Source organism: Falco cherrug, chromosome 3 (genome assembly GCF_023634085.1).
Source record: "Falco cherrug isolate bFalChe1 chromosome 3, bFalChe1.pri, whole genome shotgun sequence".
NCBI lineage: Eukaryota > Metazoa > Chordata > Aves > Falconiformes > Falconidae > Falco > Falco cherrug.
This window is the reverse complement of record NC_073699.1, coordinates 39,090,338-39,112,704: the sequence shown is the minus strand read 5'-3', so window position 1 is coordinate 39,112,704 and position 22,367 is coordinate 39,090,338. Positions and strand designations below refer to the sequence as shown.

The window sequence follows — 22,367 nt, the reverse complement described above, 5'->3', positions numbered from 1 at the left end:
ATCCACTAGACATCAGACAATATTACTGGCATTGTTGGGAAATCTTTCTCATAGCTCTCTGTTGTACTGTCACTAGGTGCAATATTATTTTGGGTTGCTGAGGGCCAATATGGTTCTACATTCGCTGATTGCTTTAAGTGCTCCAAAACTGCTCTGCTACGTAGTTGATAAAGCATTTTATTGCAGTTATCTAAAGTGTGAATGTGCATTTGGACTATAAATAGAAGAAAGAGAAGCTGCATACCTGTAAAAGATAATCTTTGAGATTTTGGGTCAAAAAGTACAAGTTTTCTGGCTGATTTTCTCTTTCAAAGCTCTTTGATGTTTCCAGATGTACATTCCTTTAGATGAATAGGAATAGAAATGCTTTTACCTTAAATATCTATATGCTGGGCGTAAGCAATTGTAGAACATGAATGTGTCCTGTGTGAGTAGAAGGAAAATAAGGCTGTCTTCAAGTAGCAAAATGTAACTGCAGTCTTTACGTTACTGTACATATGGTTGTTTCAAGAGCTCCCATTTTTTTAGATGCTGCTCTTATTGCTGATGAGACTCACTATTTTTTGGGTAAGTTATCTTCAAGTACAATACGTGCCTTTGGATTTTGAGAATTATGTTAGGAGGAAGGGCTTCCCATGTTGAGTTATGCACATGCACTTGTTGCACCTGAACAGTCAGCATGGGCATCACGATTGACTAATCTGATTGCCTTCTTTGTTGGAATGGTTGCTTACATGGGCCAGAGAGAGCCTGTAGTGTAATTCAACTTCAGCAAGACTTTTAACACTTTTTCAACTGTATTTTTATTTATAAACTGAGATAATGAGTTGGATGAATGGGTTGGTAGATGGATTGAAAAATGATCAGGCGTTAGGACTCGGAGGATAGTAATTAATGGCCTAGCTTCCAGATGACAACCAATAGTCAATACTGCAGCCTTTCTTATTCAGTTATTTTCATCAATGATTGGGATGACGAGATAGAATGGACCTTCAGCAAATTTGCACATGAGGCTAAATTGGGAAAAGAAGGTTAAGTGATGTGCTGGACAGAAAAATGTTGAGAAACTTAGGGACCAGACCAACAGAAACCTAATAAAGCTTAAAGGGAGAAGTGCAAAGTCCCGCACTTCAGACAGAATAACCAAGTGTATCAGTACAGCCTGGGAACTAATTGACTTAGTAGCAGCTCTGCTTAAAAGGAGAGGTTATAGTGGGTTGCAAGCTGAGTGTGAATGGAATGCCATCATCACAAATAAGGCAAACTGGACTACATTGGAAGGAGTGTGGAGAATATACCAGGGAAAGTTATTATTTCTTTGTGCTTCACACTGAGGGGGCTGTAACTGGAGTATTTTGTTCATATAGGCCTTACAGTTTAGGAAGGGTGTTGAAAAACTGAAAAGGATCCAAAAGAGGCCTATCAAGAAGATAACATGGTTGGAGACCTGCAGCACATGATCTTCAATGAGAGGTGGCTTAGCCTGGTGAAAGAAAGGCTAAAGAGACCTTTGATAGCATTTCTTTGATAGCAGAAATTTGAAGGTAAACTACAAAGAGGATGGAGGTAACTCTTCTTAGTGGTGGTATTTGGTATAATAAAAGACAAAAGCCACAAGTTTCAGCTTCAGCGTGGATGTTAGAAAAAATGATTCACCAGGAGGGTCATGCTGACCGGAACAGTTTATGAAGCTAGGTGGTGGAACCTCCATCCTTGGGGTTTTTTGAAACTTGTCTAGACAAAGCCAAAGCCAAAGCTGACCCAGTCTAGTACTGGTTGTGGTCCTACTTTGATTGAGTTGTTCAACTAGGTGACCACTAGACATCCCTTGTAATCAATGTTTCTATGATTCTATGCCTTGTACTACTGGATACTTGCATACTTCAGTTGTCCTTGTACTCCAGATTGGGTGAAAAAACATAGTCAGGGACTGTGGCCACTGTGTTTATTACACATGTAGACATAGTAGTATAGGAATTCCGTGATTAATTAAATATTTCCTTTTCTTCCTGGAAGCATCGGAAGATTTACATATGGAGACAACAAAAGCTTTACTGTCATAATCCCTGAAGAGTAGCAGGAAATATGTTTTGTTAGCTCTGTTCCCTGGGATTCCTAATAGTGTTTGTATAAATTAAAAACTGTTAATAGCAGAACACTGTAATTGATTAGCTTCTGTATGTTTACAGCTCTCTTTAATTGCTTAAAAATGCCATTTGTCAGCTTCATGTTCTATTGACAATGTTATTGATTTATCTGATTTGGGCTTTGTCTTGTCTCTCGTACATAAAACTCACATATGCAGTTCAAATGGGAAATGACTCTATTGATTTCCTTAACTTGAGCCCAAATGCTAAAGATTTTTGGATAAGCTTTCTCATTACTTAAGCCAAAATCAATAAGAGAGAGCATCTTTTAATGAAAGAGCAGTTTGAGCAACGTACTTCAGAAATGGGGTCCTGTTCATCCTATGCTTTACAAATCGATCTCCTTGGTTCCTTAAGTGAGGTCCAATTGGTTGACATTGTGGTTTGTCTTTGTGTGTAAACTTGCAGCTTCAGAAAAGAGAAGCTGAGCTACAGAGACAGCAGAAGGAAACACTTTCTCTGTAACAGAAAAAGGACAATCATTTTCTTGAGGTACTACACCATGTGTTGTAAGTGTGCTCTGTAAAATTCTGGCTTTTTATAGCCATTTTTAAACTATATAATTTATAGAAAAAAATAATAATATGCTTTTCAGTCCTATCTCTTTCTCTATTATTATTCCTTTGTGTGTTGTTACTACACTATTTAAAAATATTATATACTTAAATGATACAAGTAGTTAATTTGGAAATATCACCGTCTTTTTTGATTTTTCTACATAAAATACTATCACAGGCTGCAGTCCAATCATATTGCTTTGTTAACCTGTTAATTTGTTCTGGTTTTGTTTCAGCTCTAGCCTCAAGAAATTAGACTTAGTGGCTCCAGACTAACCTGTGTGAAATGGAATATGAGATAAAAAATGGAGAGCTGAAGTTGAAGAGGTACAGAATGAACCTGGTATATCCAGCTAGTTATATGGGCAGGCCAAATGTTCAGGTACTGTACTAAGATATCATTAACTGCCAAGAACTACATAAATTAAGCTGATTATGCCTTCACTTAATTAACTGAGAATGACCTATTGATGTATAGGCAGAGCAAGTTAGAGACTACATGCTGCACTGTACTGAATTTATAGGTTTTCAATTAGTCCTACTATTGACTCAGACTACTTAGAAAAGGAGTTTACTTTTATGTTTTGTAGCAGGTTTTTAAATTAGTAAATTATTTGAAAACAGTCTGTTTGTATGTTCTTGGATTATGTGAAAAATGATCCAGTGAAAATTGTTTATTCATCTAAATCTATAGTTTTTACCTCATGTCTGAATAACACGTATACAATATTTGTTTTTTTTAAACTGCTGTTATGACTTGTTGTAAGTCTTGTTTATTCATCTCCAAATTTTAGTCATAATAGTTTTAGAAATTATCTAATCAGATCAGTCGTTCAAATAGTATTTTAAAGAAATGCAAGGAAAAATTCCACAGAAATCTGATAATTTTATTACAAAATTATTTACATCTTTTCTTTCAAAAAAAAAGTCCATTGGCTGCTATTTTAGTTAAGCCCTATTTGAAAAAGAAGTTTTTAGTCTTACATACATTACGTGATAAAGATTTACTAAATGTATTAAATAATCTCAGTAATATATTTACAGATTTTGTTCAAAGGAAAATGTGAATTTGTCTCAGGCAGGGATTTTTATTATGCAGAACTGTGGTTATTATTATACAGTTAGTATTTGGTTACAAATTGATGTCCACTGTAGACATGCTTAGAAACAATCATGCAGTTAGAAACCAAAGACAGGAAAAAAATTTAGCTGTTAATTAGTAATACTGCTGCAAATTTTGGAGAAAAGTAATAAGCTTAAAAATGTTAGCATGTAATAGTAGAACAGTTACATCATGTTGATGAATCTTCTGTAATGTTTCTATTTTAAAAGAGATTTTTAACACAAAGAGAATAATAAAATATCCTATAGATAAGACTGTTTATTTAATATACCAAGGAAAATAAAACATCATGTATGCTTAGTAAAAAAGACCCTGAATATTCATGTTTGAGTCCCTGAACAGTTTTATTTAGCTCATTCTTAAGTATAGATTTTAGGGAGTAATGTACCTGCTTTACAGGATTTGGTTGTCCAGGATACATTTCTGTGACCAAAATTAGTGTAAAAGCTGCGTTTTTTAAAAAATGGTACACTAAATGGAAGGATATGTACAGTCTTACCATCCCCTGGGACTAGGTTGCTGTCTTTATTCATGTAGTTCTCTCTAATCTTTTAGAAAATTAAGAAAATTTAAGTACATAGATTATAATATGTAACTATATTTTTTTAAAGATTAATTTTCAGTTTTTAAAATGGCTATGATTCTTAGATTTGAGGTTTTTATCTTGGTGCATGCCTGTGATATTCAGTTACCTTATGCCATAGCATTTGTCTGAGGATTTATGGTTAAACCTACACTTTGTAATTCAGTGATCGCTTTATTAAAATATTTCCTGATGTTTTCCCAGTCTATATTGGAGATGACTACATTGTCTACAAAAGCAGCACTTAGTTTTCCTTCAAATGTGGTCCATAAGCCTTTGGTATGGACTGTCACACATGGAACACAAAATGCATTGTGGTAAATTGATATAGGTCCTTGACTTCACTACAGTAGGACTGTAGTGGCAGCCCCAACATCTGGCGCTCAGCTGCTGTCCAGCTGCTTTGAATATTCACTGACTGACCAAGCCCAGTCTCTCTTTTGTTCCCCTTATTGACACGTGCGTTAACACGTGCAACTTGTTATTCTCCTATATGATCACTTCCATAATTGTTTTGTTGACTTGTTTACTGAATCATTTATTGTGTTATTGGTAAGTGGCTTATGAGTTCTACCACTCACCTACCACCTGTTTGTCTCTCAGTATTTTATCTGCATTCTCAACCAGTTAATTTATATTCACTTCTTGTACCTCATACCTTCCCCTCTTAGCCCACCTCTCTCTCTTTATCCTCCCACATTAGCATTTGCCCAGGTCTTTGCCTGCTTTTCTCTCTTGTATTTCTCACTGCCATTTCCAATTACCTGACTCATTTTTTAAGCCTCATATCTACCACTTAGTTCTGTTTCTGTAGGAGATCTTACACTGTGAATTCTTCATATAGCGGATGGTCAGAAATGACACTTTTATGCTATGTTATTTTTCTCTCCCTTTTCTCTTTCCATTGATTTGAAGGAGTTCATTCACCTCACCCATCTTGTTTCTTTGGCATCACAAACTCTTATCCACCCACTCACAGCCTTAAGTTATCCACACTGTAAGTAAGTAAAACTTAACTTCTTTTCCCAGTTACCCAAGAAATCTCTCCAAATGCTCATGACTCTTACTTCTTTTCTTTTCTCCTTTGCTATCATAATGTCATTTTGCAAATGTTTCCAGCTGAAGTGGTAAGATTGTTTTCCTGCTCCATCATTTGACTGTGCCATTTTTAATTCTTCTCGTTTTACATCCCAATAAATTAATTTATTTTTCCTTAATCTTCATGTTTTTTTCTCATTTTTGACACTTGTCATTTGCTATGTCACTTTTTATGTCACATATTTCAAATTCCTCTTTTTTTTCCAGTGATGTCAGAGTGAAATTGCAATTTGTCTGCTCCTTCACTGGCTGTCTTTATACTTTCTTCCATTACAAACCTGAAGCATGCTGTATTCTTCCTGGATTCATCTTTTTTGTAAACTTTTTCCTGCTAGTCAACCTTATGGTGATCTTTAAATAAATTGACCAGGCAGTAATCACCGAATTTTGCATCAGTGGAAGAAAGTGATGAATCACCCTTTCCTCTCCCTCTTGTCTTCCTGACAAATATCCAGACCTTTGCACAGTGTGTGACCATCAAGTTTTACAGCTTGCATATTCATGTTGTCAATTTTAATTACAGCGTTCAGGTCTCTCTTCTTCCTATTTATCGCATTAACTTACTATTAACTTCAAATTGAATTACAGCTTAGTTAGGTCAGGAATCACACCTACATTTGTGATCTTTTTTATTAGGTCCAGCAGAAGAGGCTGCACTTTTATTTATAAATGTAACAGTAGTAGGGCGTGCTGGCTGTAGGGATTCTTATGATGCCTGCGCTCCCCCAAATAAATCTTGGGAATGGTTCAGGAGTATGTTGTATAGGTATAGGCTCATTTCCAGTAGACAGTTGACCTGTTTAATATAGTGGATGCTGGCTGGGCTGATCCATGATCATTGGCCTCAGTGACAAAGAGTAGCTCTTGGCACATTTAATTTACTGGCATGGGTGTAGTCTGTCTTGATCCTGATGGACTTTTTGATCTCTGCCTTTGCACAAAAAAATAGTAGTTCCACTAATTGCAACAGATTAGGCTGAGAGAAGTTGAAATGGAATTTGTAATATTATTTTCATAAACTGAGAATAGGTCTGACCATAAGTCATCTTAAATGATTAACAAGTTCCTATCTGTGTAGCACAACATGTAGTGTATGTTTCTCATAGAACAGTACATAATTACTTCTGCCTAGATATTTGTATGCCTGTCAGAAATAGAGAACTGCTGCTAAAATCCCTTTTCTAGCACAGTTTTGTCACATAAGCTAAGGTCATCAGAATTCTATAGTTGTCCTTTAAGGGTATGTCAGCATTACAGGCAGTGGTGGGCGTAGACAAACATACTGAACAACAAATATATAATTCCCTCATTCTGACAAAACTCTTAGAGCTGCATCACACTGCATCCTAGGTCAACACACACAGGGCTTTATGATCTTCCTAATCTCCCTTTGGAACCGTTGCTTCGTCTCTAATATGAGATGCCTAAGGTATCAGTTTATATGCTTCTACACTGCAAACTCTACTGCTCTATGGCTGTTTTCTTTACATTGTTCTTTTTTATTTAATGTCTTTTCCAAGCATTTTTTTTTTTTTTAATGAGATAATGCAGGTATAGTTGGATCTTAGTCCTAATAGGTATGTATGATCTCTTCCCAGAGAAGTGAACAGTTTGCCTGGGAGGTTTGCCCAGAGATATGCTGCAAATGTTTACCTATAATTCCAGCAAGAAACCAGCTGAGAAAAGCTTAAATACCTCTACTTTGTGAAGAGCTGAACAAGATTTCATACCATCATTGGAACGCTCAGTTTGTATTTCAGTGATTTTTTTTTTCTACTGACTAACTGTTGAATACTATCTTATACCATAATTTTACATGAGTAGCATCCTTTGAATGCTTGTCCATCTATATATTCACACTCTGTGAATTTGCATTGCAGGCACATTGAGTTAGAAGTACCCAGTGGTTCTGTCTAATTTTTCAAACTATATAAAATAATTAAAATTAATGACTAGGACACAGATTTTATTCTTAGCAATTCAGAAGTATCTAAGAGATATGTTTTGAAAAGGAGAGGGAGAGAAATGTAGGTAGTGAATTTATAAGAAAACAACAGAACTGAAGAGCTATAATAACTGAAAAGTTTCCTTCTCTTTCAAGTGCAACCTCTTCACAGGCATGTTCACACAGTGGATTATTCTTAGCAGTACATTTCCTTTGTAGTGAAAGTTACTTGGAAATTGATCTTGAAATCTTCTTAGAAGAGCAGAACCATAGGACAGCTCTAGCAAATGCATCCTTTGAACGTCCTATCTTAGCAAAGTAATTGGTGGAACTGAATATGCAGTTCCAAGGTGCCACTCCGCCAGTCTCAGTAATACTGGCAGCCTTCAATGAATCTGCTACTAAGGTTAGTGTTCTGGCACATTTCTCTTACAGCAAATCATCATGTTTTTTGCTGTGCAGTTGGACAATACCTACCTGGAAATGTCCATGTCCTTTGAACTCTCTTAATGGAAAACAGAAACAAAGATATGACTGTCCAAGGGATACAAAGTTACTTTGGCCTTCCAGGCATCAGAACTAGAGAACAAAAAGGTAAATGGTAAACTACTTTCTTGATTAAAACTGAATTCCTATAAAATTGATCCAGAACTTCAGCTATCTTCAGTATTTAGGGAAGAATACAGAAGTGAAAGGTACAAAGATGTGTCCATAGCCAGTTGATCAGTAAGTGGTCAGTGGTCCAAAGGCTGATCCACAAGTATAATGAAGAGCAGATTGAGGCTGTATGACAGGTAGTACTGAAGTGTGACATATCAAACAAGAAAAACCCAATTGGATGATCAAAAAAATGCAAGACAATAGAGTGAGGAAAGAACTAAACAACAAATAATTTCTAAAAGGTGATTTAACAGCTATAAGTAACTTAATAGAGAAAATTATAAACCCCTACTCTTAAGAGGAAATGAGAAAGCATTAGACGAAGTACAATATATCTTGTGACCTAAAATATGAGTTTGGCAAAAAAACCGGTTATAATGGTATAACGCTATACAAAAACACTTCTTGAAGAAACGCTGGTAATTTTTCTTGTTACATAACACATAAATAATAACACGACTCTATGTTCCAGAACTACATTAAAATCTATCTAGAATTCTGTTACAATATACAGGTTTTGTACCTAATAGTGATTTAAGTCAGACCTCAGAATTTTTCCTGTATTCTTGCCCAGTGTCTTCCACTGGGAGGTTAAGTTTATGCATTATTTTAGAATGCTTAAAAGCATACCCCTAGTATCTCAACTTTCCTTGTCTTCATTTGATTATAGAAATCTAGGATATTTTTTTCAGTTTTTTAGTTCTTTTACTTTGAAAGATCTGATTTCTCCCATATGATCATTGGAATTAGTACTTTTATTTATTTGCAGTTATAATGAATGAAGGACTAGTTTGGCAATTTTTTTTTCTGTGATCACTATGAAAGACCTGTACTAAAAATATGGTATGATTTATCAACATTTATATAAAAAATGTTCCAGAGGACTTCTGAAACCATAGGTAATGGCACTGATAGTATAGTAGAGAAATGTTATATAGTTACACATTTTTTACAAACTATTTTTCATAATCATAATTGAGCAAATATTAGTCTGGGCTAACTTACTAATAATTTCAGCATCATATATGTTCCCAACCCCAACTATTCCATAATAAGGAGAAGTTATGGGAGAGAAGAAGAATTACTTTAATTTTTCAGTATAAGCTTTCTATAATATATGTTTTTCAATGTACTAATATGTTGTTACATATCAGGATAGTTTATTGACAGTTGCATCAATTTTTAAAATGAGTATTAATGTTTTATATGTTGCTGTATAAAAGGTGTACATATAGCCATGAAGCTCACATTTCTGCAACTGTTTGGATTCCTTTTTTACAAGCATTCAGAAGAATCAGATATAAAATTCTTACTTTGTCAGATGATATCACGTACTGACGAAATATCATCTTACAAAGAATGTCGCACAGTGCAACTACATGAAAATTAATATACTGCAAAAATGCCGAAGCTCTGTGCATGTAAGTATCTGAATTTTGAGTCTTTCCCCAGACAAAAGTATTGCCTTGGGTATTCATTACTATTCTTCACTGATGTACTTGAGTTACACCTAACATACTTTTACAGATAAAATGACAGTGCAGTCATCAGTTGAATAGAAGGTAAGATGGGCATCTTAAGCAATATTTGAATCAAAATGTAAAGAAAACATTTTGAGCTGCTTGACAAAAATGAAAAAATACTGCTACTGGGTCTGGGTGGGATGTCTTCATAGCAGCTTGTATGCTGCTTTGTTTTATATTGGTGACCAAAATAGTGCTGATAACACAGTGATGTTTTAGCTGTTGCTGAATAGTGAGTGCTTTCCACAGCATCAGGGCATTCTGTGTTTCTCATGCTGGCTCCCCGGGGAGTGGGCTTGGGGAGGGTAAGAGGCTGGGAGGGAACACAGGCAGGTCAGCTGACCTCAGCTGACTGTAAAAGTATTCTATGCTATATAACATCATGCTCATCAATAAAAAACTGAGGAAAGAGGCGTCTGGGAGAGGTAGCTATTGCTTGGAGACTGGATAGGCATTGGTCTGCTTGAGGGAGGTGGTGAGTGAGTGCTTTTGATGCGATGACTTGTTTTATTTTTTTCTTCCTCTTTCCTTCACTTATTAAACTGTCTTAATCTCAACCCACAACTTTTCTAGCTTTTGCTCTTTTTATTCTACCCTGTCCTGCTGGGGGAGTGGAGTGATGGTGTGTGAGTGAGCGAGTGGCTGTGTGGTGCCTAGCTGCTGGCTGGGGTCAGCCCACTGCATCAGGAAAGGAAACTTGTTTTTCCTGTAAGGTTTTACAATTCTGTTCATTTTTCAGACACACAAAATAAAGGGATAGCTTCACAAAATTGAAGACAGATACTGATTATATTTTTTCCTCCTGTGCATACATTGCAGTGCTTGTAGCAATTACTGGGAACTAGGAGATGAGATGTGACTCAACATGAACAGAGACTTGAAGTAGAAATGCTCCACCTTTGCTTTAAATTAAATACACAGAAGATATCATAAGTATTCTAGTATTTAGAACTATGGGTTTAGGTTTTTTTTGCCTCCCATACTAATTGACTAGAAAGAGATAATTGTTTAAACAAGGAAAATGCTTAATGTATATGAAACCCCACCTGCTGTTTCTTTGCAGAATATATATATATTTTTTTTCATCTAGGGTGGGTTTCAATCCACAAGATTTCAGTTGCTTTTAGAATTGCCAGAGTTCTCCTATGAACCACATATATGTCCTCTCAGGGAAGATGCAAACCCTTTGTGTCTCCTGCATTTCTCCTTCCTCTTTCTTCACTTCTCCCAAAAGTCCCACTTAGAGCAGGCAGCAGCCATGATAGCATGATTAGGGCACCTCACATGCTGCACAGCCTGCTTTTGAAATGAACTGTTATTATATGGTAGAAAGAGGAAGGGAAAAATATGTTAGTTTTCCAATCTACCACCACACTAGCTTTCTAATCCCCCATCTGAAACAAGTGAAGATTTGCATCCAACACTCTTGTTGCACAGGCAAGTACTTTTACCAGCATTGAACGAAAAAAGGAGAAAGTATCATCCCTCCCTTACATCCGACTGAATAAAAACCTGTCCTGGTTTCAGCTGGGATAGGGTTAATTTTCTTAGTAGCTGGTGCAGTGCTGTGTTTTATATTTAGCATGAGAATAGTGCTGAGAACACACTGTTTTAGTTGTTGCCAAGTAGTGCTTGTTCGAAATCAAGGACTTTCTAAGTTTCCCATGCTCTGCCAGTGAGGAGGTGCACAAGAAGCTGGGAGTGACCAGGGCCAGGACAACTGACCTGAACTAACCAAAGGGATATTCCATATCATAGAACGTCATGCTCAATGTATAAATGGGCCGGAGCTGTCTGAGAGCTGCCAGTCACTGCTGGGGGACTGGCTGGTCATCGGTCAGCGGGTGGTGAGCAATTGTGTTGTGCATCACTTGTGGGTTTGTTTTCCCTTGGGTTTTATTTCTCTCTCTCTTTCCCCCCGCTCTTCAATACAGTTGTTATTGTTGATGTTGTTATTATTATTATTTTATTTCAATTATTAAACTGTCTTATCTCAACCCGTGGGTTTTATCTTTTTCTGATTCTCCTCTCCATCCCACTGGGGATGGGGGACTGGGTGAGCAGCTGCATGGTACTTAGTTGTTGGCTGGGGTTAAACCATGACAAAGACTTCAGTTCTTTCTTGAAATTTGTCCTGAAGTTATACCAAAATAAATAGCTACTGGATTTCAGAACCTTTCACATTTCTTGCTGATACCAATGCATTTCAATTCAGTTTATGAATCACTGCAGGTATGTCCAAACTGGATTGTTCTATGAATAAAAAATCTGCTAAAAAATTGACTTGCACTACTTCTCTATAATGAATTGACATCTGCTAAGACCAATGAGATTGCACTAAGGCTACCAAAAATCTGAAGGAGGAAGAAATAAGATGTTTTAAAGATAAAATAAGGAACGGAATAACAAAATAATGTCTTTTTTAAAGACATTTTAGCACCATGTGGGTTGAGTGATAGACTATCCATACCATACCGTATTGTACCATACCATACCATCTATTTATGTTTGGTTTGGATTCTCTTATGTTGAAATTATATCCTGAAATCAGTTCTCATACAATATATTGACACTCTTCAGAGTTCCTGAATTGACATAGTCAACTTGACAGAGGGGAGAAGCATGATAACATCTTAGAAATACAAGTGACACAGGAAACTCAAGAATCTTAAAACTAAGCAAAGAAAACCTTATGCAACACAGGGTTTTGCAAGTAATGAATGGGAAGGAAGGCTTGGGAGAGGGGTCAGTGAGAGCTGCAAGCTGTTTTGGGATGTCTTCACAGTATGTAAGTCCTTTTGGAAAAGGAATTGAAAGAATGGAACAGAAGAGCATTGAAAGTGTTTTTCACCATGAGATACCATAATCTCGCTTAAGGATTTAGAAGTATTTTGAGAAATAATATGCTGAAATTATATTAATCCCTCTTCTCAGATGATACTGAAAACATGAATGTCTGGGAGGGGAATGTGTTAATCAAATTTCAATATATAGAGGGGGCAAAATGGGGAACCCACAATGCATAGCAGATTTTTATTTATTTGTTCATATTTATTTATTTAAAGTATTTATCAGTACTTCCTTAACTTTAAAATTTACTTTCTTACATTTGTACTTAGTAAGTTCTAAAACCCAATAATGTTTTAAAAAATAATACATTAAACAAATGTTGGATATATTAAATGCATTGAATACACCATCACCAAGTTTGCAAATGACATCAAACTGGGGGGAGAGGTAGGTATGCCAGGAGGAAAAGCCACCATTCAGAGACCTCAACAGGTTCAAAGACTGGGCCAGCAAGAATCACATGTGGGAATCCTGGTGGAGAGCAAGCTGAACGTGAACCAGTGGTGTGCCTTGCAGCAATGAAGGCAAATGTGTCCTGGGCTGCATGAGCAGGATTTTGGCCAGGATCAACAGAAGTGATTAATTCACTGAGCTTGCTGCTTGTTAGGCTACACCTGTAAAATTATGTTCAGTTTTGGTTTCCTTCAATTCCAGAGAAAAATAAAAAATTTGGAGAGGACTCCATGGGGGGCCTGCCAAGATGTTTACAGTATTGGAGAACTTGGTATATAAAGAAACATCGAAGTATTTGGGTTTTTTTTAGTCTGTGGAACAGAAAGGCTACTGTAACCTAATCACAGTTTTCCAATACCTCAAAGGTTGAGTATAGAGAAGACAGAGGTTCTCTTTTCACAAGGGTGAATGGTGACAGGGCAAGAGTCAAAGGGCACAGATGACTTCCAGGGAAATGCAAACTGTTCTAAAAGAATATTTATTCACCTTAGGAACAAGTAAAATTTGGAATAGGTGGCCCAGAAAAATGATGGAATATTCCTCATCAGAAATGTTAAAGACTTGGCTTAAGGAGGCCCTCGATAACCTGATCTAGAGACCTGTTTTCAACAGGAAGTTTGAACAGATGGCTGCTCAGGGTCCCTCCCGACTGAGGTTTTCCTATGATTCTAGGTAGCGCTTTTCACAAAATTAATGAGTTAAATTGACTAATGAATGACAGCATGTATTTATTATAAATGTCCTTAACTTTTTATGTTTTCAATAAGATATGCTAGTATTGTAACTTTTTTGTGATGATTGCATCATTTTTTTGTTTGGAGTTATTTTAATACCATGTTCCGATTTGTCACAATGACCTACCATCTTCTAAGTGCTTTTTCTCTACTCATTTAAAAACAGTAAAAAATTAGTACTTCAGTACTTTGGTAAGGACAGTGATGGTCTGTGTGAAAAATCTGTAGAGTTTGTCAAGGGCTTTTAAAGTCCCAGTGGAGAGATTCTGAATTCTTTTAAATTACATTCAGACTTAAAAGATCAGTGGCACAGCTTTCTTTTCCACACTTTCCCCCTTCTTTCTGTTAGAGGTCCTCCCCCCGAACTATTCACACCCACTCTGAGTTTAAGGTATCTCAGTAATATTTATATTTACAGTATCTCAGTAATACTATATTTATTAATTGTTTCCAACAGCAATGACAAAACAGGTAAAAAAAATCATGGTAGTTATAAGACATTTAATGGAGATCAGAGTAACTTTGAACACAATGATTGCAGCAAACTTTTAAAGTGTTTACTATTAGTCAATACAGATGGTGCATTAGAAAAAAACCCAGTCTTTTAGCATTATTTTAACTAGATGAGTTCCAGAAAAATCGAATCATGCTAAATGTTTGTCATATTAATTTCTTCATATTAAATTTAAAGCAATCGGCATATGACTTGAGTTTGGATCTCATACGTAACATTGTTCAGGAATTTTACAAAATGAAATTGAGATATTCTAAAACTCATCAAAATACTGCTTGCCTCTATTTTTAACACAATAGTTTTTTTAATGTGATTGAGGACGTTGCAAATGTAGATTGTATTTTTTCAGTAGAGATCATAAAAAAGCGAGCAGCTAACACAGGTGAACATCTGTGGCAGCTTATGTTTAGCCAAGGGAAGTCTGTTGCACAAGATGCAGATGCATGTCAGAGAAAGACCTCAAGGATCTTAAAACTTTGCAGACATAGCTTTTATTTCATTTGTCCTCATGAAATTTAATGTTGTCAAGATCTAATTATTTTGGGTACTCAGGATAGCAAGATCACTGTTTGCCCCACAAAAGATCCCAATCTCTTCAGTTGCAAGACACTTGTCTTTGTTTTAGAATTCTTTCTCCTGAATGATCTGTTTTGAAATATGTTTCCACAGAAGTATTCTAGACATTTAGCAGTTTGAGAATAAGGGGCTTGACAAGGTTGGTTTACCTTATATATCACCACCACTAGGTAGCAACAAGCCATGATCTGTTTTCACTTGGGGAAAATGGAAGAAGAAAAACAGAACCTGTTTCCCAGCTTTGCAGGAACAGCTAACAAATTAAGAATGATGGGATGAAATACTGTTCTTAAAAAGGCAAGTAGACACTGACTAGTTTCAGTGTATTTTCAAGGTTTAAGTTTGACAAAAATCTAGGCTAGAGCTGCAAAAGAGAATTCAGGTAGCAATTCTGGATTTGTGTTCCGTGAGATTGAATGTGAAGAATCCAGTTTGTAGTGCATATGTACTACTGAAGTAACAAACTGAGAGAGAATAAGGGAAGACGTGGAAAATACAAACAGCAGGACAAAGGCTGATGGTAATAAAGGTAAATGATATAGAGTTGAAAGGAATTTCTTGACTAGATAGAAAATAATCAATCACCCTTCCGTGTACTGGCCATGGGAGAAATTAATTAGTTAATGAGCAGTAAGGAAAACAGTGGAGTAGTAAAGGGAGAAGGAAGATAGCTAATATTTTGTTCCTAATTTCCTTGGAAAATTAGGTGTATGTGATCACACTTTTAATCCATCCTCTAGTGGTTTCAAATTCAAAACTGAAGGACAAATCTCAAAATTAATTTTATAAGTTTTGTGAAAACTAGCAGCCACATAGTAGAAACTCAGAATATGACTCTTTGAAAGAGAGGTTGTCTGACTGAAAGCTGAGCACATTAGACACAGGGACCTGGTGGTGCTCGGAGGAGCAATGTGAAAGGTAGAGAAGCCTTTGTAACCTGGTGGAATACACTGAACCAGCTGCTCCTTAGATCACCAGAGGAGAACAATTAACCTGTTGTCCTTGATGTGACATCCACCAATATGACTTGGCAAAGATCCTCTCCCCTGTAGTGCCACACAGCTAAGACATGCGGGTTTTATTGTGAGACGCCAGGGCAACAAAGTGAGTTTTGAGATTGTGTAGGTTGTATGATTGGATGTGTTGAGAACGAATGACAGTGGGGAAAGGAAGGGAACAAGGTAGACTGGGTAGGAATAATTGTGGGACAGTAGAGAGAAAAGAGGATAAAGCAGCTTTTCCTTTTCTTTTCTGACAGCCCTGTACTTTATCACCTCGGCTTATTCTGCATTTATATTAAATCCTCTTTCTAACTACCTTGTATGTGGGCGTGCTCTCTGTCGTAAGCCTGTACATGGGAATAGTAGCAAACTGCAAACTGGACGAGCAGATGAATAGGATAAGAGGTGTGAGTGCCAGCCACTACGGAGAGAGTGAGAGAGACCATGGTCTGAGGGACCCATGGGTCTGGCTGCTGCTAAGTGGACAAGACACTGAGTGTCTAAAGCCTGATGCTGCAGAGTCCGTAATGTGTGTGTGTGCATGCAAGACAGCTGTCAAGCTTAAGTCAGACTAGCTGTTGAGTAGGAAGAAAGGTCGGAGTGCCAGCCTCCAGAGTGGAACCACAAGTAGGGAGCTGAGAGCCTAGGGGCTGAGCAACTGGAGGAGACCAGGTTTCTAGGGGTCACCTATGGGACAATCCTGTGTGATGTCTGTACATTGAACTTCAGTTGGTCAGATGGAGAAGAGAGAGAAGGCAGGACTGTCTGTGCTGTTCATACTTAACACAAAAGCTGTGTTGATGTGGGTAGCAGTATGGGCCCTTCTCACTGTGCAATCCGTGTGGTTGGCCATGTATGTATGCTTTGCATCGTGTGTGCATGTGCGCACCTATTGGAAATACATGCTCTACCTTGCTACTGCCTGGATGTAGGGACATGGAGCTGCAGGAGCCTTGTCTCTGTGGGGATGGGACAAAAGAAGTTCTGAAGTCCATCAGATCCATCTACCCCTAACTGCAGTGTTGCATAGTCTGTGTCGTGGGCACTGTCTGGCTCACCCACCAACACAGGGCAGTGGCAGGCTGGACCTTGCTGTAGTCTTCCCACCTCAGTGGAGTCAAAGAGATGAAGTACGTAACGAATGATAAAACTTTATAGTAAGTTAAGCTTCATTACTTTGTCTGCTTGTGAAACCAACAGTTCATATGATTATTCTGACTGGTTTTTTTTTTGGTTTGAGTTTTTTTCTATTTTTTTTTTTTTTTTAAACCAGGAGGATAATGTCATGTCTGGACAATACAAAGTATTTTACTCGTATCTCAGGAGTTTTAATAGAATCAAAGGAACTTTGGGTTGAGTGCAGCATTTCTCTTTCTCTTGCCTTTATTGTATTTGGAGATCTTGAGTTCAAGTAATGGAGACAATATCCAGGCATCAATAAATGGATTTTTATTATTTAAGTATTCCAGTGTTTTTTATTATTTACTTCCCCCCCCATCTATAAATTTAGATAAATCAGTACCTATGCTTCAGCTAAGTTTAAAACTATACTTACCTTGGAACTTTTTAGCAAGATAGATCTTGCTACCATCCTTGAACTTCTACTGATCAGAAGTCAGTATCTGTGTTCTAGATTTTACAGGGCGTTTTGAATGCTTATTTAGAATAAGTTAACATAATTTTTCCAGTAAAGCCTGTTGCAAAATATTACTAATTGACATGCCATTTACCAGACTTGTAATTCTTTTTTAGAAATGGTCACAATATTTGCAATCTCCTTTTTGCTCAGTTGTGGTTTTTAGAATGCTTAATGTCTTAGAGAAAAAACAATCAAAGCTGTAAAATTAGCCTTTGTTAGACAACTCCATTGAGAATAAACTCTCTTCATGGGAAAATTTTATTGAAGCACTGCATTCTTATTTAATTTGAACAATGTGAACATAGCTGAGAAATGTACTTTTTAATCCACAAAATGTGATACAGTTTAAAGATTAAGTTTCAGAACTGTTTGTTAATGATAACCATAATGTAATATTTTGCTAGAATTTGTTTTCAGATTTAATTTGAAAAATGTCAGCATTTCTTAAACTTGGATGCGCAAAATAGGTTCTCAAGTGTATGTTAGCTACATACAGCTTGATTATGAAAAACACTGCTTAATGCTTAAGATTGTGCATCAATTATTTTTGAAGATAAATTACCCTTTTGAAGCTAGTAGCTAAATGGATGTTTAGATGCTATGCTAGATTACTTGGGATGTCAGCATCTTCCCATGACAGACTCCTGAGACAAATACAATTATAGCTACAACCAGTCCACAGTGCATATTCTGCCCCAGATAAGAGTTCCACAGACACTACTCATTCTCTGAAAGTGAGAGCAAAATTTACATTCCAAATAGCAAACATAAATTATTGCAAAAAAATAATGAATAAATTGATTTATTGGATTAACACTAAATCAAGGAATAATTTCTGGAGTTCATAAAAGATCGGCAAATATAAAGGCTTGGTTAATCAGGCTGATGGTAAACTTTAAAATATCTTGTTGATTTTTTCATTTAGCGAATTTCATCATAATGTCATCTGAACATATTTACTCCAACATGCACAGACTGGGCTGGGGGTTGTGAAATTTTATTTTACAACCAGAATGTGCTTCTTTTTGCTCTTTGCATTCTTTGTCACTTTTAATATCTTTAGTGGTTCTTGAAATATTTGGTGCTTCAAATACGACCTGCCATTTCAACAAACGGACTGATTGAATCTGTCAGACTGGTGGAATTTACAGTAAATTCACTGCAGCACAAGTGAAACCATGAGAAATTTTGTTGTCTTAAATAGCTGAATGTAAGTAATCTCTTCATCAAAATACTATCATGAATTTATGTACAAAAGAAGAAAGTTAATTTGTAAACATTGCATAGTAGATTCTGTTAGAATACTCACATTAATATAAATCAATTTTTAATTATCCAAATAAGAGCAGAAATATTTTTAATCAAAATTAAGCAGCTGAGTACTTTTAAAATATTTGGCTTTAAATCCTTTCTTGAGCAATATATGTTGACTAGTGTACTGACCTACAGAAAAATAAAGATTTTGTTCTAGGAATTCTAAAATTACTTGTTTTTTCTTTTCTTGATTCCATTTATTTTGAAAATAGAATGTTGCTTATTAAATCAGAGACCCTTACAACAGATTCTGTTCCACAAAAATGAAACACACTTGTGTATTCAGCAAAGGTTTAGTAATTTGTCAAATACAACATTTAAGTTATATAATTGTCCTTTTTTGGTCACTATCTTATTTAAAACATGCTGACCACACATTTTTCACCATAATATAGAATAAAATATGACATTTTTTCTGAGTTATATTAAAGTGAGTGATTGTTTTGTATAAATAGACATTTCTTTCTTCTTTGAAATGAATTTTGGTATACGGGTGTACTTTTTAGCTTGCCAGTGTTTGACTGAGGACATTTTCGTTGTGATGGCAAACATGTTTCAGTGCCTGTGTTGCTGTGTTAAACCTAATAGTTAACTTTGTTATTATGCCTATATGAATACTAACACAGTAATAAAAATCATTTTAATAGCCCTGTGAAGCAGACCACATAAACCAAGAACATTTATTTTCATTGAAGGCTTGTGCTAATTTTTTATTAAGAGATACATTAAACATTGATACATCCAACCTCTGATTGAACCTTCAGAGTTGTCACATATAGGGGTAGCTGAAGATTTATTATGCAATATAAAATTAGGCGTATACAGTAAGCTTCATAATAAATGACCTTTGCAGACTGGAGATTGCCACATAGAATAGTTTCTTTTCCTACATAGTAGAAAGGAATTTGAAAGAACAAATATGAAGACATAGAAGTTGGAAATACTAAAGTGAAAAATATTCTCAGAGAAAATTCAAAATTGTTTCCTGATGGGAAAACACATTCTAGAAAGTCTGTCTTTCAGTGATGGAAAATCAAAATATGGTAGATGATACACATATTTTGGCAATGCTTTTTTGACACACTATAGGTAGGAATACTGCAAAATGATGATAATAAGTCTAATATACTTTTGTAATACATCAAGAAATGCTTGGTAAAGATTTAGAAAAAGCTCACTACAAAAAGATTTCTCTGGTGCATAAATGTGTGAGTTAATGGAACAATAAGACACCTTGGTAGAAGCAAATATGTATTAAGTGGTAAGGAACAATACAGAATGACAGAAAGGTTAACTTCTTTGTAGCATGTATAGATCTTTACTTATTCTTATCTATGTCTTTTCTGTTGATTTAAATACACAGCTGGAAGACCAAAAGACATTTGTTCAGCAGCACAGGCAGCCTTCAGTGGACAATCAGAATGTGCTTACAGCTGAGGAAGCTCACTGGCATGATGCCTTTGTCACTTTTAAATCTGATTTCAAAGAACTTGAAAAGAAGGTACGTAAAACCTTTAATACAGCTCAGCCACAAAGTCGGAGTGACAAAAGATCTCATAACAAAACTATCAAATGCAACATGCAAAGTATTTTGAAAATGATACTGTGTATGAACCCTAAATAAGCATTTATTGTATTTATTTTTTACTGTGGAAACTGCATTAATTACACTGAAGTATATTTATACATGGTGGAAGAAAAATTCTAAGTAAAACCACTGCTTTTTTCTTGATTAGTTCACTGTAAAAAGATCATATGATTTTTATGACCTAACACCTAGAATTATTATAAAGGAACATATGCCATTGTGTAGCTCATGTTTATACTAAGTAAAATTAATAGACATGGATGTAGACTTTGTTTACTCTTGAAGACCAGAAAATGTGGCGGTATATGAGAATGGCATGTTTCTCTCTATTTAAATTCAATCATTTTTTAAAAATAGGTCTACAAAGTTATTAGTTTAAGGACTGGGATTTTATTTCAGAGTTTTTAGATCCATTTATGTATACCAAAATAAAATTAAAAATATAATTAAAACTGTGAAGCTGGGATTATTTTACAGAATAGTTGGTATAGCTTACTTTCCCTCTGTGAAATGAGTTGATAATGCCTTTGCTGTAAGTAATGGACTAGTGATGTGTCACTGGAATTATATACAGTGCTCTTGGCAATCTCTGTCAATCTCACCCCGCAGGACCTCTACCATATCACGATAAGCTAGTGGCAGATTGTCTAAATAATGAGCAATAATTTGCACTACTGCTGCCCATGATGCACTTGGTTAAGGCATAGAGGCCTCAGTGCAAGATAGCAATTTTGTTTTATTTCATAGAAATGAAAAAATCTACTTGTTACAGTCTGGCAACTGGATAGATGGAATAAATGTTCTAAACACTATTGAAAATACCTAATAATTTTTAATTAGATAACAATACTAACAGGAACCAGAAAATTAGGAAAAATACTATTTTCATAAATAAAATCTACAGCGACTAGGATTATTAAATTTGTGAAAATTTACTCCAGTACATGTAGTAGTATGCGTAGACTGCACCATCCAAGGTTGTCAGCCTCTGGGTAAGTGCTTTACTGAGAAAACAGGGAAAAGGAGTTTACCTGAGTGCACACACATCTTCAGGGCAATTTCTCAGCCTGAGTTGGTTTTGTGTACACATGATGTGTATGCAGTATAGCCTAGATAATAATGTCTCCAAATTTTCACTTGCTCTAAAGAATGACAGTTGTGAAAGGTGTAAATTCATTAACTTTAGTTTTCAGCTGGTATAAGTGTCACTTCAAAACTTAAACCTTTTTATAGCTCGTGAAACCTTTCAGTTTTGCTTTGTTTTTTTTAAACAGACTTGGAACATTTCTTGGAACAAGCACTTCTTTTCTTCTGGATGGACTCTCAATACACGTTTGCAGAAATTAAATGGCTTGACTGAATCATGGTACAAGCTACAGCTGTGAATGGCGGTACTTTCAACAGTATGGCCTACTTATGTTTTCATTTGGAACTGATAGCAGTCATTTATTTTAAGTTTCTCCTATGTGCTGCTGTATTAACAAGAAGTGATAATACCTCTTGGGTATGTGAGGAGCACCCACTGTTTTGCTTTTGTCAGGCAACTTTTTCATATTATGGTCATCCAAAATATTTAAGTGGCACCAAAAACTTTGTTTTCCATTGTTAGGCATATGATAGATTGACTAAAAATAAAAAATGATACACTTGAGAGAGCAAGTGAGTCAACTGTCTATCTTATAAATGAGATCTTAGTGTCATGGATTGTTCTTCCTTTCAATATCCTGCCACTTACTAAGTGGTGTTCATTCCTCTGGCCATTTTTTTGTATGGTCTGAGTAGTGGCAGCTGAGGAGAATGCTAGAAAAGAATCTTTTCAAAATGTGATGCAAGAATTCTCAAATATTTTGTACATTTGGTTGCTGTATGGAATGTACATGTAATATATATGCAACAATTCAAGATACATTATGATGTGTAAGAATACAAGAATCTGAATGGTGTATAACATGGATTATTATTTTCTCCATCTAAATGATCATTTTTATGGTTTTCCTCTAGTATTGCAGAACTTTGTAATTTGGCTATGAAACATGAATTTGTTGGTAAAGGAATTAATATC

The 22,367-nt window shown here is 35.8% G+C and overlaps 1 long non-coding RNA gene across 1 annotated transcript in view; it reads left to right on the top strand.

Moving 5' to 3' along the window:
• Positions 1-21,956, top strand: part of LOC114016920 (uncharacterized) — a 41,953-nt gene extending 19,997 nt beyond the window's left edge. The window contains exons 3-9 of the long non-coding RNA XR_003561690.2: positions 529-567; positions 1,368-1,544; positions 2,556-2,639; positions 2,941-3,086; positions 17,038-18,613; positions 20,081-20,218; positions 21,580-21,956. This is a non-coding gene — a long non-coding RNA (uncharacterized LOC114016920). The remainder of the gene's footprint in view (positions 1-528; positions 568-1,367; positions 1,545-2,555; positions 2,640-2,940; positions 3,087-17,037; positions 18,614-20,080; positions 20,219-21,579) is intronic.
• Positions 21,957-22,367: the final 411 nt, after the last annotated feature.